A 17,953-nucleotide genomic window follows, 5' to 3' on the forward strand; every position below is an offset into this window, starting at 1 on the left:
TAAGAAACGCAAATTGGGCAAAAGGAGGCGACACAGGAATATGTTCCAAATGAAGGAATAAGACAAAATCCCAGAAGAAGAACTAAGTGAAGTGGAGATAAGTAATCTACCCAATAAAGAGTTCAAGGTAATGATCATAAATATGTGCAAAGAATTCGGAAGAAGATTAGATGAACAGACTGACAAGTTAGAAGTTTTTAACAAAGAGTTAGAAAATATAAAGAACAACCAAACAGAGATGAAAAATACAATAACTGAAATCAAAGATACACTAGAAAGAACCAACAGTAGCCTAAGTGATACAGAGGAACAGATCAGCAAGCTGGAAGACAGAGTAGTGGAAATCACTGAAGCTGAACAGAAAAAAAGAAAAAGAAGTGGCCAGTTTAAGAGACCTCTGTGACAACATTAAGTACACTAACATTCACATTAAAGGGGTCCCAGATGGAGAAGAAAGAAAGGGGCAGAGAACATATTTGAAGATGTAATAGTTGAAAACTTCCTTCACCTGGGAAAGGAAACAGACATCCAGGTCCAGGAAGCACAGAGGGTCCCAAACAGGATCAACTCAAAGAGCTCCACACTGAGACACATTGTAATTAAAATAGGAAAATTTAAAGATAAAGAGAGAACACTAAAAGTGCAAGGGAAAAGCAACAAGGTAAGTACAAGGGAATTCCCATAAAGCTATCAGCTGACTTTTCAAAAGAAACTCTGCAGGCCAGTAGGCAGTGGCACAGTATATTAAAGTGATGAAAGGGAGAAACCTACAACCAAGAATACTCTACCCAACAAGGCTTTCATTCAGAGTTGATAGGGAGATCAAAAGTTTTACGGACCAGGAAAAGCTAAAAGAGTTCAGCACCACCAAACCAGCTCTAAAAGAAATGTTAAAGAGACTTCTCTAAGTAAAAAAGAAAAGGCCACAACTAGAAACATGAAAATTATGAAAGTAAAAATCTCATTGGTAAAAGCAAATATACAGTTAAATAAGTAAATCAACCAGGTATAAAGCTAGTAGGAAGGTTAAAAGATGAAAGTAATAAAATCATCTATATCCACAATAAATAGTTAAGGGATACACAAAACAAAAAGATGTAAAATATAATGTCAAAAACAGTAAATGTGGGTGTGGGGAGTAAAAACGCAAGATTGTTAAAATGTGTTTGAACTTAAGAGATCAGCAACTTAAAATAATCACACATATATATAGAGAGATTGCTATGTGCAGCATGTGGAATACAGTAAATAACTCCGTAATATCTTTGTATGGTGACATATGGTAACTAGCCTTGTTGTGGCGATCATTTTTACATGAATAGAAATACCAAATCACTATGTTGTGTAATAGGAACTAACACAGTGTTGTAGGTCAATTATACTTCAAAAACAAACAAACAAACAAATTCATAGAAAAAGAGACCAGATTTGTGGTTACCAGAGGTGGGGGGGGAGGTGGGGGGGGGGCAAGGAATTGGATGAAGGTGGTCAAAAGGTACAAATAAGTAAGTACTAGGGATGTAATATACTACATAGTAAATATAATTGACACTGCTGTATGTTATATATGAAAGTTGTTAGACAGAAAATCCTGAGTTCTCATCATGAAAAAGAAAATTTGTTTTCTATCTCTTTGATTTTGTATCTGTATGAGATGATGGACATTCACTAAACTTAATGTGGTAATCATTTCTTGATGTCTGTAAGTCAAATCATTGTGCTGTGCACCTTAAACTTACACAGGGCTGTATGTCAATTATATTTCAATAAAACTGGAAGAAAAACTAAATAAATAAATAGGCTAAATCTGCCCACTAGTTAAAGCTATAAAAGGATAAGACAATTATGCTAATGAACAAATAACATGTGAAAGAGGTTCAACTTCATTACTAATCAGGCACATCAAAATCATAACAATATATCACTTTTTGTTCCTAACATTCAGGAGGCTGGTAAAATACACTGGTGGTAAGCTTATGAGAAAATGGATATCCTCACACAATTTCAGTGGGAACATAATTAGTCTAGCAGGAAAATTGTAGAGGGTATTAAAATATTAGTGGTGAATATGATTTGACCCAGCAATTCCACTTTTAGGAGTCTATCTTACAGAAGTGCACAAGTATAACAGAATATATAAACCCAGTTTTATTGCAGCATTTTTGAATAGTTCAAATTGAAACAACCTAAACATCCAAAAAACAAGCAGAATTTGATGCCTTATGTATCTACTATATGAAATATATTATGATGCAGTATATATAATACTACGGAATAAATTATGGCTACTTTCATTACATAAATTATCCATGTTATGGAATATAATACTGTGGAATAAACTATGGTTACTTTCATTATATAAATTATCCATGTTATGGAATATTTTGCTAGTATTAAAAATGAAGTAAATATATATTATTAGCATAGAAAGATCTACAAGGTATGTGAAGTGGGGAAAAAATTGCAAAATATCAAAGTATGAATCCATTTATATTATGTATATGAATGCAAATGCGTAACAAAGGTGTGTAAGAATGCACACGAAAACCTTTGCAGATGGGGAACATGGTTACCAGGCAAGGGCATGTGTGTGTGTGTGTGTGTAAGAAGTCAGGAGTCAAGGAGGACTCTACTTTTTATTCTGTTTGTACTATTTGCATTGTGTATTTGTGTTTTAATTTTGTAACTTTAAAATATTTTTCAATGGACAGTTTATTACTATTCTTTTACAAATATAAAAGTTTCCTTGAAAGTTTTAAGATATGATCATGGCAATTCCTCAAAACAGTCCACAGGGTTAATGAAAGTAATTCTACAAAATTATGGACAATTAAAGTACCAGCAACCACTTACTAATAAATAGCAAAACACTATTTTATATAAAACACTATTTTATATATATGGTATATATCTCTTTTTTCATAAAAGTAAAACTCACACAACATACTTGAAATAAAGCCATGCAAATCTGTAGAATCCACCCCATCTCCATAAGGCTGGGTTTGAGAGATTTTAAGTGGAAGCTTGAAAGAAAAGGTTGACAGAATTTCTTTTGGGTGCTCTGTCCTAAACTCTAAAGTCTATTACATATTGCCACATTGTCATTTCCACTTGTTACTTTAAGAAATTAGCTAATCTGGGGCTTCCCTGGTGGCGCAGTGGTTAAGAATCTGCCTGCCAATGCAGGGGACACCGGTTCGAGCCCTGGTCCAGGAAGATCCCACATGCCGCGGAGCAACTAAGCCTGTGTGCCACAACTACTGAGCCTGCGCTAGTGCCCACGAGCCACATTACTGAAGCCCACGTGCCACAACTACTGAAGCCTGCATGCCTACAGCCCATGCTCCGCAACAAGAGAAGCCACCACAATGAGAAGCCCACGCACCACAACGAAGAGTAGCCCCTGCTAGCCACAACTAGAGAAAGCCCACGTGCAGCAACAAAGACCCAATGCAGCCAAGAATAAATAAATAAAATAAAATCTAGTTTTTAAAAAAAGTCTATAAAAAAAAGAAATTAGCTAACCTGCAACATCATCTTATTTTCTTCCATGTTAAAGGCTTTGTGTCCATGCAGTTTATATTTCTTTGGCTATAAATAAATTGGACACATCTTATCTCCCACAGAGCTACTCTGGGGAAAAAAAAAAAAATCCCTTCAGAGAAGCCAGTTTTATACATTTTATTCCTTTTACCTCATCAAAGGTCAAATTAATTTCACCTGGGTTGTTTACACTTTTTCAAACACTTCTGCTGGGATTAAAAAAAAATCCTTAAAAAAAAAAAATCCTTGATCTACTAAAGACAAACAGCCTAGGCTAGCCAAGAGTGGGACATTTAGCGAAGCATCCATTCAACTTTTGCCCTTGGCAAGATGGGAGAGAGGGAGAGTGAGAGAGACAAAGACATGAATATGAATGAGAGTAAACTTCTAACTGCTATAAAGGAACCATGGAACCATGGAACTATCTAACTAGGCTGAAGTGCCAGAACCTAAAAGAAATTAGAATCTAATGATGAGGACATACAAACGTAACAGGGAAGAACAAATCTGACTCCATATTGGATCTGCTTCTTTTACTTTGATCTTTGTATTCTACTGCTTTTGCCACAAGTTAAGAATGTTGCCTAGAGCCTGAAATACACAGGATAGCCCATTCTCAAAGCTCTGATCTTTAAAGCTATAACACCTTTCCATTCACATAGAGATAAAAAGTTGCAGAACAGAGAATAACATTTGTCCTGTTAGAGGTTTACAGGAGCATCATGACCTGACCTACAAGGACAGCTGCAAGAACAAAGGATTCTGACACCAAGAAGTTTGCACCAACCAACCACACCCCTTCCTCTTTTAGTATAAAAGAAGCCTGAATTCTAAGTGGGGCAAGATGATTCTTTGGGACAATAGTCCACCACCGTCTTGGTCTGCTGGCTTTCCAAATAAAGTCTCTATTCCTTGCCCCAACAACTTGTCTCTTGATTTATGGGCCTGTTGTGCAGTGAGCAGAATGACCTTGGACTTAGTAACAGAAAGACCACCTGCAGAATACTCATGAGAAGGGCTATTCTATGAGCATATATGACAAGGGTCCTAGGGTTTCCTCTGACAACTAGAAGTAGATCTGTTACCAATAAAAACAGCTATTGATACAGTAAGGAGGAGAGTGACTCAATTTTTTCTCAGAACTTCTATAGGTGAAAAATAGAAGAAAGCATTTACTAGTTTCTTGAATCAATGGAAAACCTGTGAACACCAGCTTTAATATGTTCATTTCGCTTCACAGAAATATTGATTCTAATGCTCTCAATTAATTTTTCACCTCAAGGCAAGCAAAGGTGTTTTTTCTCCCTTAACTAGGCCATCTCTGCTAGCTCAAGATCGATTTTGCCAAAAATCAACTAATTATCACCAACATTTTCCAAATGTATCAACCCTTCTAAGGAATGTTAATAAACAAAAATTATAGTCAATGACTATATATTCTTTTTTTGAAGCTGTTATGAATACATCAGCCTTAATTTTTTATTTCCATCAATTAAAATTTAAAATTTCAGCACTTCACATGTGATGAAATTGGTTTCGGCTTTTTTTTTTTTTTTTTTAGTTCTTTCACATTCTTTGCAATTTCATTTTTTTATACTTTCAGACTTTAAGTTTATTTCACCAAATGTCATACCAAGCATTATTTTGTAATTACTAGCAAAATAGTTAACATTTTAAATCAATTTATTTGCTTTGGAACATCTTTTAGGCAAATTCATGTTTATGGTCATTGTAAATCAAATCTTACTCTAATTTTGGTTGTATTTGAATATGAATTACAAATTTCTGAATATTAAATATATTCACAAGTATAAGCATAAGAAAACTGAGTCATCTTATGACCTTTTAAAAAATTACCTTTCAACCAAATAATTCTTAAAAATACTGCTATGAAGACAAAAATCCAATAACCTAAAATTCACAGAAATATTTAAAAGCTATTAATACAGTCCTATGATATGAATTGCTATAAAATTTATAAATTAATAAATGATTAAATAAGCTAAATCAATGCTACTTGAAAATTTAAAAGATCCTTTAAAAGACATAAAAGGAAAAGTGACTTTAAAAAGAATTTAAAAGAGATTACCATAAGCTAAATAATTCCCATATGAAACATTTGTTAGATTCATCAAAAATAGTAAATAAAAAACAATGTACTGGGCTTCCCTGGTGGCGCAGTGGTTGAGAATCTGTCTGCCAATGCAGGGGACACGGGTTCGAGCCCTGGTCTGGGAAGATCTCACATGCCACGGAGCAACTGGGCCCGTGAGCCACAACCACTGAGCCTGTGCATCTGGAGCTTGTGCTCCGCAACAAGAGAGGCCGCGATAGTGAGAGGCCTGCGCACCGCAATGAAGAGTGGCCACCGCTCGCCGCAACTAGAGAAAGCCCTCGCACAGAAACGAAGACCCAACACAGCTAAAAATAAATAAATAAATAAATTTATTTAAAAAAAAAAAGTACTTGTAAAAACCAATGCATTCATAAAAATTAATCAACTCAGCAACTGAATATTTATTGGATATATTCAAAAAGAAATGATAATTTTGATAAATTCTGCAAATCAGCCATTGAGCAAATAGATTTTTGGGGAACTGATGAGCTTTTAAACTTTCTTTCTGGTCTGTCAAAGTGTGACCCACAAATTCACTTTAACTATGAAATTTCTTCATCCAAACAGCTTTGATTTGGCTGACATCTAAAAATCCTTCACTTGCAAGATGAGCATGAAAAGGTATGTCCTATAATCAAGGGATATGTTTAGCAATTTATTTGGTTATTCAAATATATATATGGGTTATGGCTGAGTCAAAAAGAAAAACTACCCATAGTTTATGTAAAAAACTTGTGGAATGCAGGCCAGTTTTCTTCAAGAATGAGCTTTTAATAGAAAACAAACAAATTTTAAAAACCTAGAATTCTTTACTTTAACATAAAGCATTAATAATGACCTAATTTTAAACTGTACTTCTATAAAGGACGGATCATGTTGTCAAACAAATAATAACTTCCTAAATTTATTATTCCTAATTTATAGAATAATTTTGTTAAAGTAGTATATAATTAGATTTTTCTTAGACTTTCTAGAATCATCAGATGCTATGGAATAGGAGTTAGCAAACTGAGGCCCTTGTGCTAAATTCAACCTATCACCTGGTTTTGTAAATAAAGTTTTATTAGAACACAGCCATACTCATTAATTTACATATTGTCTAGAGCTGCTTTCATGCTACAAATGCCAAGTTGCACAGTTGTGATGGAGACCTTAAAACCTAAAATATTTACTCTCTGGCCCTTTACAGAAAGATTGCTGACCCCTGCTCTAGAATATATTTGTACACCCCACAACAAGGAGCCAAAGACCATAGTTGGACGGAGGCAGGAGATAGGTGGGCCCTCAGGGCAAACGGTTTGAGTTCATTCCCAGTGAGCCGACAGTCCAAGTATGAGAATAACAGGACAATTGAGAGAGGAGGCTGGGCCCTACCCAGATAGAAGAAAAGAGAGCACGTATTCCTCATTCTCGAAGTCAGGAGACCTCCCCAACTACACATGCACAGAAAGGCTCCTTGGATGTCCAAAGGGGAGAGATGCTAAGTGGCCAAATCTACCCATAGGCCTCTTCGGTAGAATCTATCTTGCCTAAGAGATGCACACGCACACATGGGAAGAGCCTGAGATACGCCAAATGTGGACTTTAAACCAGGCAAATCAAAATGACTGGTCAAAGGAAACACGGAAGAAATGCCCCATAAAAGTGATTCAAAACTGCCACGAGAGCATAGCTCTCTCTCTGAGCCCGCCCGTGCGTCTATCCACACGTGCTGTACTTCTTTTTCCCTAATAAACACTTTGTTTCACTACTTTCCGTCTTCGTGGGAATTCTTTTTCTGCAAAGCCATAGGGCCGGGGCCTTGTCACTGACCACTGGTCTAGTGGCTAGGTTGCAGTGCTCTCACTGCCACCACCGGACCTCAATCACTGGCTGCGAACCGAAACCCTGCTTCAAGGCGCGGCAGGCCGAGGCCACCCGAGATCAGGTCCAACGTTATGGTAAACGTTACACTTTGAAACTTGGACTAAAGCCCACTAAAAAAATAAACGTTAAGTATAGAAACAAAAACCGTATAGCAGTACTTGGACATAAAATGGGAAACCAGATAATAGAAAATATGCTTATAATTTTATTAGATCATTCATAAAAATAAAAATACCTATTTTAAAACCTATTAAGAGCTCACGGACCCCCAAGAATATATCTGATGACCCTACTATATTCCTAGTAGTTGCAAACCACAGTAATAGACAATAGAAACATAAATATATAAAAATGTAATTTTATAGCTTCTCCTGATTCATGGAATCATCAGTTGATTCAGCCAACGAGTGGTAAAAGTTTATTCACAAGGACTGTTTTGATTGTTTTACATGTGCAATTTAAAAAATATTATTTAATAAAAGGAAAATACTCATGTCTACAGTTCCACTGTATGTTTGGAACTCCATGTGAGTTTGGTAAAGGAAATTCTGAAAGAGAATCACTTCAGGACTCAGGCAATTTTGAACTGATCACATGGAGTGGAGTCTTATGACCAAAGTGAGCAATAAACTGGGGTGAGAAAACTTGAGTCAACGACAAGGTCTAGTAATCTTTACTCAGCCAATCATGATTTTTCTGGCTGTTTCAGCGTGAGGTTTTATCGTTGTTCTCTTATTGCTATTATATATTTATATTTATAGACAGAAGATAGATAGATAGAGTTATGCTATCTTGTATGGTAATTTATTACCATAAATCACGTACTTTGTAAAAGCTGTGTTAATTTTACTTATGAGTTTTTCGGGTTACTCCCTGTTGATGAGAAGTTATCCAAATTTGGCTCATAATTCCAATCGGATCGGGGAAAAAATTTTAAAGAAAGAATAATGTTCCATGACACGTGAAAATAATATGAAATGCAAATTCCTGTGATCATAGATAAAGTTTTATTCAAATATCATCATGCCCTTTTGGTCACATATTGTCTATGGCTGCTTTCATGTTACAACAGCAGAGTAGAGTGAGAGACCATAGGCCTGTCAACCTAAGATATTTACTATCTGGCACATTACAGGAAAAAATTGACAACCCCTGCTTAAGACTGTACAGAAATTTGGAATAAGCAAAAAAAGGTACTGGATTTCTCCAGTGAAATGCCATGCATTGTCCCCCGTCTCCTCCCCACCCCACCACGGAAAAGGCCAGTTTCACCTCTTCTTGTAAATTCATTTCAACATCTCTTTGTTCCATATCAGTTTGAGATTCTTTGACTTCTCCTTCGAACACTGCAACATCTGCATACTGCCCTTTTTGAGAAGAAGTTAAATGAAATCTTTAACACATGTTTATTTTATATCTGTACGCAAGTTATGAATTTTCCTTTTTCAAATGTATCCTTCAACAGAATAAAAAGAACACATCAAAGAATACGTGTTATTCTCCCTGCCCCACCGCTTACATCATGTGAGGGGCGAGCACACAAAAGTGATCTGTTTATGCTCTGCCCTTTCAATATATGAATAAAAGACAAGGCCCAGGAAAAGTGCCCTTAAGCAACACAATAATTTGTGAAATGCCAGGTGTTTATACAAGGTTTTCTTTTGGAGAGACTTTTGAAAATGAAACAAAAGGCATATTCAAGTGGAAAGGACATTCATTTCAAGCCAGTAAGGGTGAGTTGCAAAGCTTTCTTTTTTTTTTCTTTTTTTAAGAGGAGCAGTCTGCAAAAAATAAAACCACTGTGAGAGAATGCACCCAACTGGGTTGTGTCAATGCAGCAATGTCTCCCAGATAGGCTGCAAAGGTGATTCAGGAGGACAGTTACCTGCCCCAGCAAATTTCCATGTTGATGAATCTAGTTCCTTTAGACACATTTAACGTCTAGAATTGTTACTTACTGTTGCTTTTTAAAGCATATTTAGGAGTACTTTTTATTATTGTCTCACTAAATCCCATTTTCCATGAGATGCTAATCTTGCCAACTGGAGTTTGCCCAACTACTATCTGCAATAGGCAAAATATGTACTTAGAGTTTGAAGCAGAGAGAATGAGCGCGTGTGACTTTGTGTACGTACATTGTGTGCAGGGGGTTCACGCTCACTCCGAATGCAAACCATGAGAAAACCTCAAAGAATGTTTTGAATAATGGTTATATTTTTGGATAAATGTGGAGAGTAAATATAATTACTTTGACAGAATCACCGGTAATAGGAATGCATGACTTCTAATAAGTCTGAATCAATGTTTTTCATTAGATTTAAATCGTCTGTTAAAAAGAAAAAGGGCAAATAAATTATAGGAGCACAAAAATTCTAACTACCTAAAGCATCAGCTACACTGATAATGATCCTCTTTTACTGTCCAAATTAAGATCATGGGAGAGATATGATACACATGAAAATAAAGCCCAACTTTAAATTCTTTCATACAGAAAAATAATTTGCAAATCTTATATCTGGTAAAGGCCTTGTATCCAGACTATACCTCTTATAACTCAATTATAGTAATAATCCAATTTAAAATACGGCAAAAGACTTGAATAGACATTTCACCAAAGAAGACATCAAATAGCTAATAAGTACATGAAAAGGCATTCAGTATCATTTGTCATTAGGAAAATGCACATTAAAACCACACTGAGGCACCACAACACAGCCACTTAATGGCTATAATCAAAACACAGACAGTAGTAAGTTTTGGCAAGGATGTGGAGAAACAGGAACTCTCATACATTACTGGTAAAAATGTGCAGTGACGCAAACACTTTAAAAATAGTTTGGCAGTATAAGAAGTAAAACATAAATGTTCAATGACCCAACAATTCCACTCCTATGAATCTACCCAAGAGAAATAAAAACACATGTCTACAAAAGACTTGTACATGAATTTCATAGCATCAATACTCACAGCCAAAATCCAGAAACAATTCAAATGACCATCAACTGGTGAATGGATAAACCAAACGTAGTATATCCAGGCAATGGACGGTAGTCCATTCAGCAATATAAAGGAACAAATTACTGACACATACTACAAACATGGATGAACCTCAAAAACATTATGTTAAGTGAAAGAAGGCAGATTCACATGACTACATACTGTATGGTTTCATTTGTATGAAATATCCAGAAAAGGCAAATTTATGGAGACAGAAAGCAAATCAGTTGTTGCCTGGGGGTGATAGAAATGCTCTAAAACTAGACCTTGGTGATGGCAGCAAAACTCTGTACATTAAACAAAAAAATCACTTAATTGTACACTCAGAAAAAATTCATGGAATAGAAATTAGACTCAATAAAACTGTAAACTATCTATTGAAATCTTTTAAATTCTACAGATATTTTATGGCAAAAGTTTGAATAGCTTTTCCATTAAATCCCCCAAAACTAAACCATATTTAACAAAGCCTCACCCATTTTGGTTAAATAGTTTGACCACAAGGCAGATGTTTGTCCAGACCTAATGGACTTGCATTGAAAAAGAATTCCACAGCATTGTCCATCGCTAGATTTGCATTTCTCCTACCTGTCCTTCAATAATCTAGTGTCTCAATATATACCTTCAAAATTCATTCCCTGGGCAAATGTGTTTGAGGAGCACTGCACACTACATTTGCCTCTTAGTACATCCTAGTTTAATAAAGGTTCTGAGAAGTCCTGCATCAGCAACAATACAGGTGGACTTTATTTAACACCATTTTTCAATGAAATATCATTACTGTCTAGAATGTTATAGAGAATGACATGTCCCTGTATCCCTGAACCAGTTTTATTAAATTTCAAAATATTCCATTTTTGCTTTCAGTTATCTTGGGTAAAAATATTAGATATACAGTTGAAGCACTTCAGTATCCTAATTCCATCTCTTCTTCTCCAGCTGTATTCACTACCCTAAGCTGGTGTTTATCATTCCCATGCCTATTATTATACTATTGATATTACCATATAGATATGTCTGTTAATAATATATTTTTATATATTTCTAAACTTTATATGAGCAATGACACACTTGCCTTTTTTCCCCTCAAGACTGTGTTTTTGAGATTCTTCCATGTTACAAATGGTTCCTCTTCATAGGTGTTTAGTTCATTATCTGATTACATCCAGAATTTCCGTATCAATTTATAGTAAATTTTACCATTATAGATAATGATGCAACAAGCATTCTGGACCTACCTCTTTATGCACTAGTAGTGGGTTATTTTCTAGAACATATTTTGAAAAGTGGCATAGCTCTGTTAAAAAGCAGCCTCATGTTCAAGTGTACTATAACTTGTCAAATTGCTCTTCCAGAAAGCTAGCTACGGGAACTCATAGTAATATAAGCATATTTAAAACCTGTTTTAACTCATAGTAATATATTTCAACTCACAGTAATATAAGCATATTTAAAACCTGCTTTTCCAAATTCTTGCCAATACATGTTATATACATATTTTCAAAGTTTATGCTAACCATATAGATGTAAATTTTAATTTGCATTTTCTTGGTCACTAGTGAGGTTGGGCCATCTTTCCCTTTTTCTTTCTTCTGTTGACTTACCATAAGAGTTCCCTCCTCTCTGACTTGTCTCGACCCGTTTCTTTTCTAGATGAATATAAGGAGTTCTTCTAAATTCTGTATGTGATCTTTTGTCAGTCCCATATGTGGCAAATATCTACTTCTACTCTGTAGCCTGCATTTCAACTATGTTTATGGGAGATGTTGTCATTGTTGTTGTTCAATAATTTAAAATTTTACTTCAATTGCATTTGTCAAAATTTTTATAGTTCATGCTCTTTGTGTATTTTTTTTAACATCTTTATTGGAGTATAATTGCTTTACAATGGTGTGTTAGTTTCTGCTGTATAACAAAGTGACTCAGCTATACATAGACATATATCCCCATATCCCCTCCCTCTTGCATCTCCCTACCACCCTCCCTATCCCACCCCTCTAGGTGGTCACAAAGCGCTGAGCTGATCTCCCTGTGCTATGCAGCTGCTTCCCACTAGCTATCTATTTTACATTTGGTAGTGTATATATGTCCATGCCACTCTCTCACTTCTTCCCAGCTTACCCTTCCCCCGCCCCGTGTCCTCAAGTCCATTCTCTATGTCTGAGTCTTTACTCCTGTCCTGCCCTTAGGTTCATCAGAACTTTTTTTTTTTTAGATTCCACATATATGTGTTAGCATACGGTATTTGTTTTTCTCTTTCTGACTTACTTCACTCTGTATGACAGACTCTAGGTCCGTCCACCTCACTACAAATGACTCAATTTCATTTCTTTTTATGGCTGAGTAATATTCCATTGTATATATGTGCCACATCTTCTTTATCCATTCATCTGTCGATGGACACTTAAGTTGCTTCCATGTCCTGGCTATTGCAAATAGTGCTGCAATGAACATTGGGGTGCATGTGTCTTTTTGAATTATGGTTTTCTCAGGGTATATGCCCAGTAGTGGGATTGCTGGGTCATATGGTAGTTCTAATTTTAGTTTTTTGAGGAACCTCCATACTGTTCCCCATAGCGGCTGTATCAATTTACATTCCCACCAACAGTGCAAGAGGGTTCCCTTTTCTCCACACCCTCTCCGGCATTTATTGTTTATAGATTTTTTGATGATGGCCATTCTGACCGGTGTGAGGTGATACCTCATTGTAGTTTTGATTTGCATTTCTCTAATGATTAGTGTTGTTGAGCATCCTTTCATGTGTTTGTTGGCAATCTGTACATCTTCTTTGGACAAATGTCTATTTAGATCTTCTCCCCATTTTTGGATTGGGCTGTTTGTTTTTTTGATATTGAGCTGCATGAACTGCTTGTATATTTTGGAGATTAACCCTTTGTCAGTTGTCTCTGTGTATTTTTAAATGCTTCCCTTCGTATGATCAGAAAGATATCCTCCTATATTTCATGTTTTGTGACTTATTTATCTAAGTCTTTAGTCCGCTTAGAATTTAAGGGTTAGCTCACCCTTTCCCAATTCATTTGTAATGTCAACTCTGCCCTATTTTCTTTTTAGGGTTTGATAATTTTTTATTGAAGTATAGTTAGTTTCCAATGTTGTGCCAGTTTCAAGTGTAGAGCAAAGTGATTCAGATATACAGATAGATAGATCGTCTTTTTCAGATTCTTTTCCCTTATAGGTATTACAAAATATTGAGTATAGTTCCCTATGTAAGGTTTTTATACATATCTAGATCTGTTTCATGGTTCTGTACTCTGTTCCACTGGTCATTTTTTTTACGCCTGCACATTGCCTGGTTATACACTTATTGTAATTTAATAAATAATGAATCTTGCCAGCTGGTAGAACAGGTCTCCAAACTTTGTTGTTATTCTTCAACATAATCTTGTGTGTTCTTTGTTCTCGCAGTATTTACATTCCCCAGGGCTTCCTACATAGACAATCATCTCTAACCTTTTCTAATTTGTGTATCTTGTTTCTCCTTTTATTATTATATTACGTTGGCTAGAACTTCTGGTACAATATTTAAAAAAAGAGATAACAGGATTCTTGACTAGCTCCAAATTATTTTTTTAATTATTTATTTATTTTTGGCTGCGTTGGGTCTTCGTTGCTGCATGCAGGCTTTCTCTAGCTGCGGGGAGCAGGGGCTACTCTTCATTGCGGTGCATGGGCTTTTCATTGCAGTGGCTTCTCTTGTGTCGGAGCACGGGCTCTAGGCACGCGGGCTTCAGTAATTGTGGCATGTGGGCTCAGTAGTCGTGGCACACAGGCTTAGTTGCTCCGCGGCATGTGGGATCTTCCCAGACCAGGGATGGAACCTATGTCCCCCATATTGGCAGGCGGATTCTTAACCACTGCACCACCAGGGAAGTCCGCTCCAAATTTTAATAGGGATATTTCTGAAGCTTCACTACTAAATATGTTAAGTGCAAGTTTATTTTGTCCCTGTTACTCAAAAATGGATCATTCATATACAATATCTGATTAATATCACAGATAAGTACAACTTGCAAAACTGCAGAGAAATAAATAATAAACATTTCCCCACTCCATATAAAACCTGAACAACAACCTCTAGCAGTAAATTCTCGACAAAAACTCAGTGTTTGGGGCAAAGAATTCTTCAGCCAAATGAACAGTATTTTCTACATTAAAAACATATTCTTTCTCAACAATGTCGCTCACATTCATCTCCATGTTCCTAGTTCAAATCTTCTCTGTTTCAGGTCTCCTGATACCACTCACACAATTCCTAACTGGTTCCTTTGCCACTAATATCTCATCTCTTCTAGTCTTTCTAAATGCCATTGCTAGAGGGAATTTGAGGCTCTGAGTTTACTAGGTCAATATTTTGCAATAGCTCTTTATTGCCTATTTATTAATGTCCTACCATATTACCTGGTTTTCCAGACGTGAATCATTATGTCCCAATCACCACTGCAGCCTTGCAAAAATTTGCCACACCACAATTTACCTTCAAGAATGCCCTGCTTCAGCAAGATCTGCTGAAGAACCACACTCTCTCTTCCTACCTAACAGATGCTACTTGGAATACACATCCCAGTCTAAATGCTCTCTTTTCTGTTCTCCTTCAACATCAGCCTCGTTTATCAATTCATAGTCCTTGTTGCTAGTTCTTGGATAACCTTTCCACTCTACACTGTGTTCTAGTCATGCCAATCTTGCCTCTCCCTCCCTATAGAGTGTCCTGAGAAAGGAAGATTCATCCCTCGATTTCAGCCACTCTCTCAACAATATGTAGCACAGTGATCTGCATTAGTATTTGTTGAACTGATGTTTGAGGCATTGAGTTAGAGCCTAAAGATTAGGGGATGGACAGTGCACCCATTTTTTATTCCCTATTCCCAATTAGTTTTTTAAACAGACAAAAAATTAAAATGAACAAGTATTTCTGTGATCCCAAAATATGGCAATGAAAAATCTCTAAGTACAAAATATAATACAAACCTAGAGAATTTAGTTCCAAGAGGCCTCAATTCTAGATCTTATTAACAATCGAATGCAGAATTTCCCAGAAAAGGCCACCTGATTACTATATTTACTTTCCTGTGTTATTCAGTGTTACTAGAAGGCATAAATTAAGTTTGATAAATGAACAAAGAATTGAGTCGGTAATATACTAAGCAAACATTCCACTGACTTTTATATTAAGAAGGAGGGAAAAAAAAAAGCAAAGCCAAGCACCAATTCAGTAGCTACACGTGTGGCAAAAACTGAATTAACTATGTCAGAAAATGGATGGCTTCACATTAACTGCCTTTTAAAATAATATTAAGATTATATTAATTACGAAGCCTTTTCATTTTAATTGTCTATAAACAGAAGAGGGTAAATTAATTTTATGTACTTCAAAGAATTTTTATGCATGAATACTTAGGACATTCATTACTTTCAAAAAATTACTTTCTTCTGTTCATCAATATGTCAGGACTCTCTCACCGTCTCTCTCTTTCACTCTCACTCTCTCACTTGCTCTGTCTCTGTACGTATATACAAGTAATACACGTGTTCTTAAATATGCCTGCGCTTAAATACTCAGGTATGTGACACACATGTATATAGAAGATGATAAATATTGCCCTTAGAGATATTTGCCTACGACTGATAACAAATGGAGGTACAGAACGGGCTTGGCTATCCACCAAGTACTGTAACAGGGAAGAACCAATCTGACTCCATCTTAGATCTGTTCCTTTTACTTTAACCCTTGTGCTTTGTTGCCTGTGCTTAGTCATGCTGGCTCTGCACCTTTTGTAAAAGAATGCTGCCTATAGCCTGAAATATACAGGATAGCCTTTCCTCAGGGCTCTGACCTTTAAGAGTCCACTCATACAGAGGGGAAAAGTTGAAGAACAGAGAATAACATTTGTCTTGTTGGAAGTTTATGGAAACATCACGACCTGACTTACAGGGACAGCTGCAAGAACAAAGGATTCCCACACCAAGAAGTCTGCAACAACTAACCACGCCTCTCCCTCACCTTGCCTTTAAAAGCGATTTACTGAAACCCTTCAGGGAGTTTGGGGTTTTGGGGGCATAAGCCACCCATCTCCTTGCGTGTCCCTGCAATAAACCTTTCTCTGCTCCAAACTCCGATGTTTATGTTTGTTTGGCCTCACTGTGCATTGGGCACACTTGCATTCGGTAACAGTATCATAAATTAAAAGACATAACATAACAAGAGAGAATTCCAACCCTGTACTAACCAAAACATGTCACAGGTGCATTCTTATACAGTCCATCTTCATTACTTGTGGATTCCTGATTTGTGAATTTCTTACTCATTAAAATGTTATTTGTAACCACAAAATCAATACCTGTGCTTTCACGGTCATTCACAGACCTGCACAGAGTCACCTGTCTGAGGTAGGACAGGGTGATTCTCTGTCTTCTTGTTTAAGGTCTCATACTGTAAACAAGAGTCCTTTTCATGGTCTGGTTAGTGCCACGTTTTTCTCATGTGTGTGCTCTCTGTTGGTGATTTTGCTGTTTAAAATGACTCCCCTCCCTGTGTAGTGCTGGAAGTGCTGGCTAGTGTCCCTAAGCCCGAGAGGGCTGTGACATGTCTCACAGAGGAAATACATGTGTTAGATGAATTTGTTCAGCCATGAGTTAACGTGCTGTCGGTCATGAGTTCAATGCTAATGAGTCAACACTACGTATTAAATAAGGTTTTGAAAAACAAAATTATGTACTGATCACTTGACAAAAATGTGGTGACCAGAGGCTTAGTAGAACCTCACCCTGTATTTCCCTAGGAACACTGTTCAGTATCTGCTAATTCAGTATTCATGGCAACTTTAGAGAACATAACTCCCGCACGTAATGAGGATCGACTGTACATCACACACAATCACAGACTCACATACACATACATACATGGAATAGAATAGTCTGAAATAAAGTTACGAAATTAAATAATCAAAAGATAGATAATGTTTTTAAAAATTACTTTTCTTTAGCACGATAACTCTGCCTGCTCAAAATCAATATATTTCAGTCAAACTAATATTTCTCTGGTAACTTTTAAGATAGAAAACAGTCCTAAAAGAATCTCAGGAAAGAAAAAAAGTCATTTGGTCGCCACATTAAATGCATGTTAAATGCTCTAATAACCACAATCTTAGCATTTTCAGAACTTTCTAGAACTTTCCATCTCTGCAATGTTCTCCCTTAATCTAGAATATCCTCATCCCACTGCTTGCAGAGCCCCATACTGTTTAGCTGGCTATTTCCAGGAGAGCAAATACTCAATATAGACAATGGCCTCCAGCCTAAACAACTCCTTGAATTTATGTTCTAAAGTTCTGTTAAGATAAATGAGATTGTTTTCATCTATAATTATGCAAAATTTTCTCTGTTAATTAGCAGGATAATGGAGAAAATTGT

The 17,953-nt window shown here is 36.3% G+C and overlaps 1 protein-coding gene and 1 long non-coding RNA gene across 2 annotated transcripts in view; both read right to left on the reverse strand.

Moving 5' to 3' along the window:
* The window catches only part of KCNH8 (potassium voltage-gated channel subfamily H member 8), a 401,123-nt gene that overhangs the window by 363,174 nt on the left and 19,996 nt on the right, over positions 1–17,953 (reverse strand). The window lies entirely within an intron of this gene.
* LOC309660325 lies at positions 5,898–16,155 on the reverse strand. The gene is made up of 2 exons (XR_014263344.1): positions 11,980–16,155; positions 5,898–11,922 (listed from the first exon to the last, which is right to left on the reverse strand). It is a non-coding gene; the product is annotated as an uncharacterized lncRNA (long non-coding RNA).

This window comes from Balaenoptera physalus, assembly GCF_965194825.1.
Source record: "Balaenoptera physalus genome assembly, chromosome: 4".
In the NCBI taxonomy this organism is placed as follows: domain Eukaryota; kingdom Metazoa; phylum Chordata; class Mammalia; order Artiodactyla; family Balaenopteridae; genus Balaenoptera; species Balaenoptera physalus.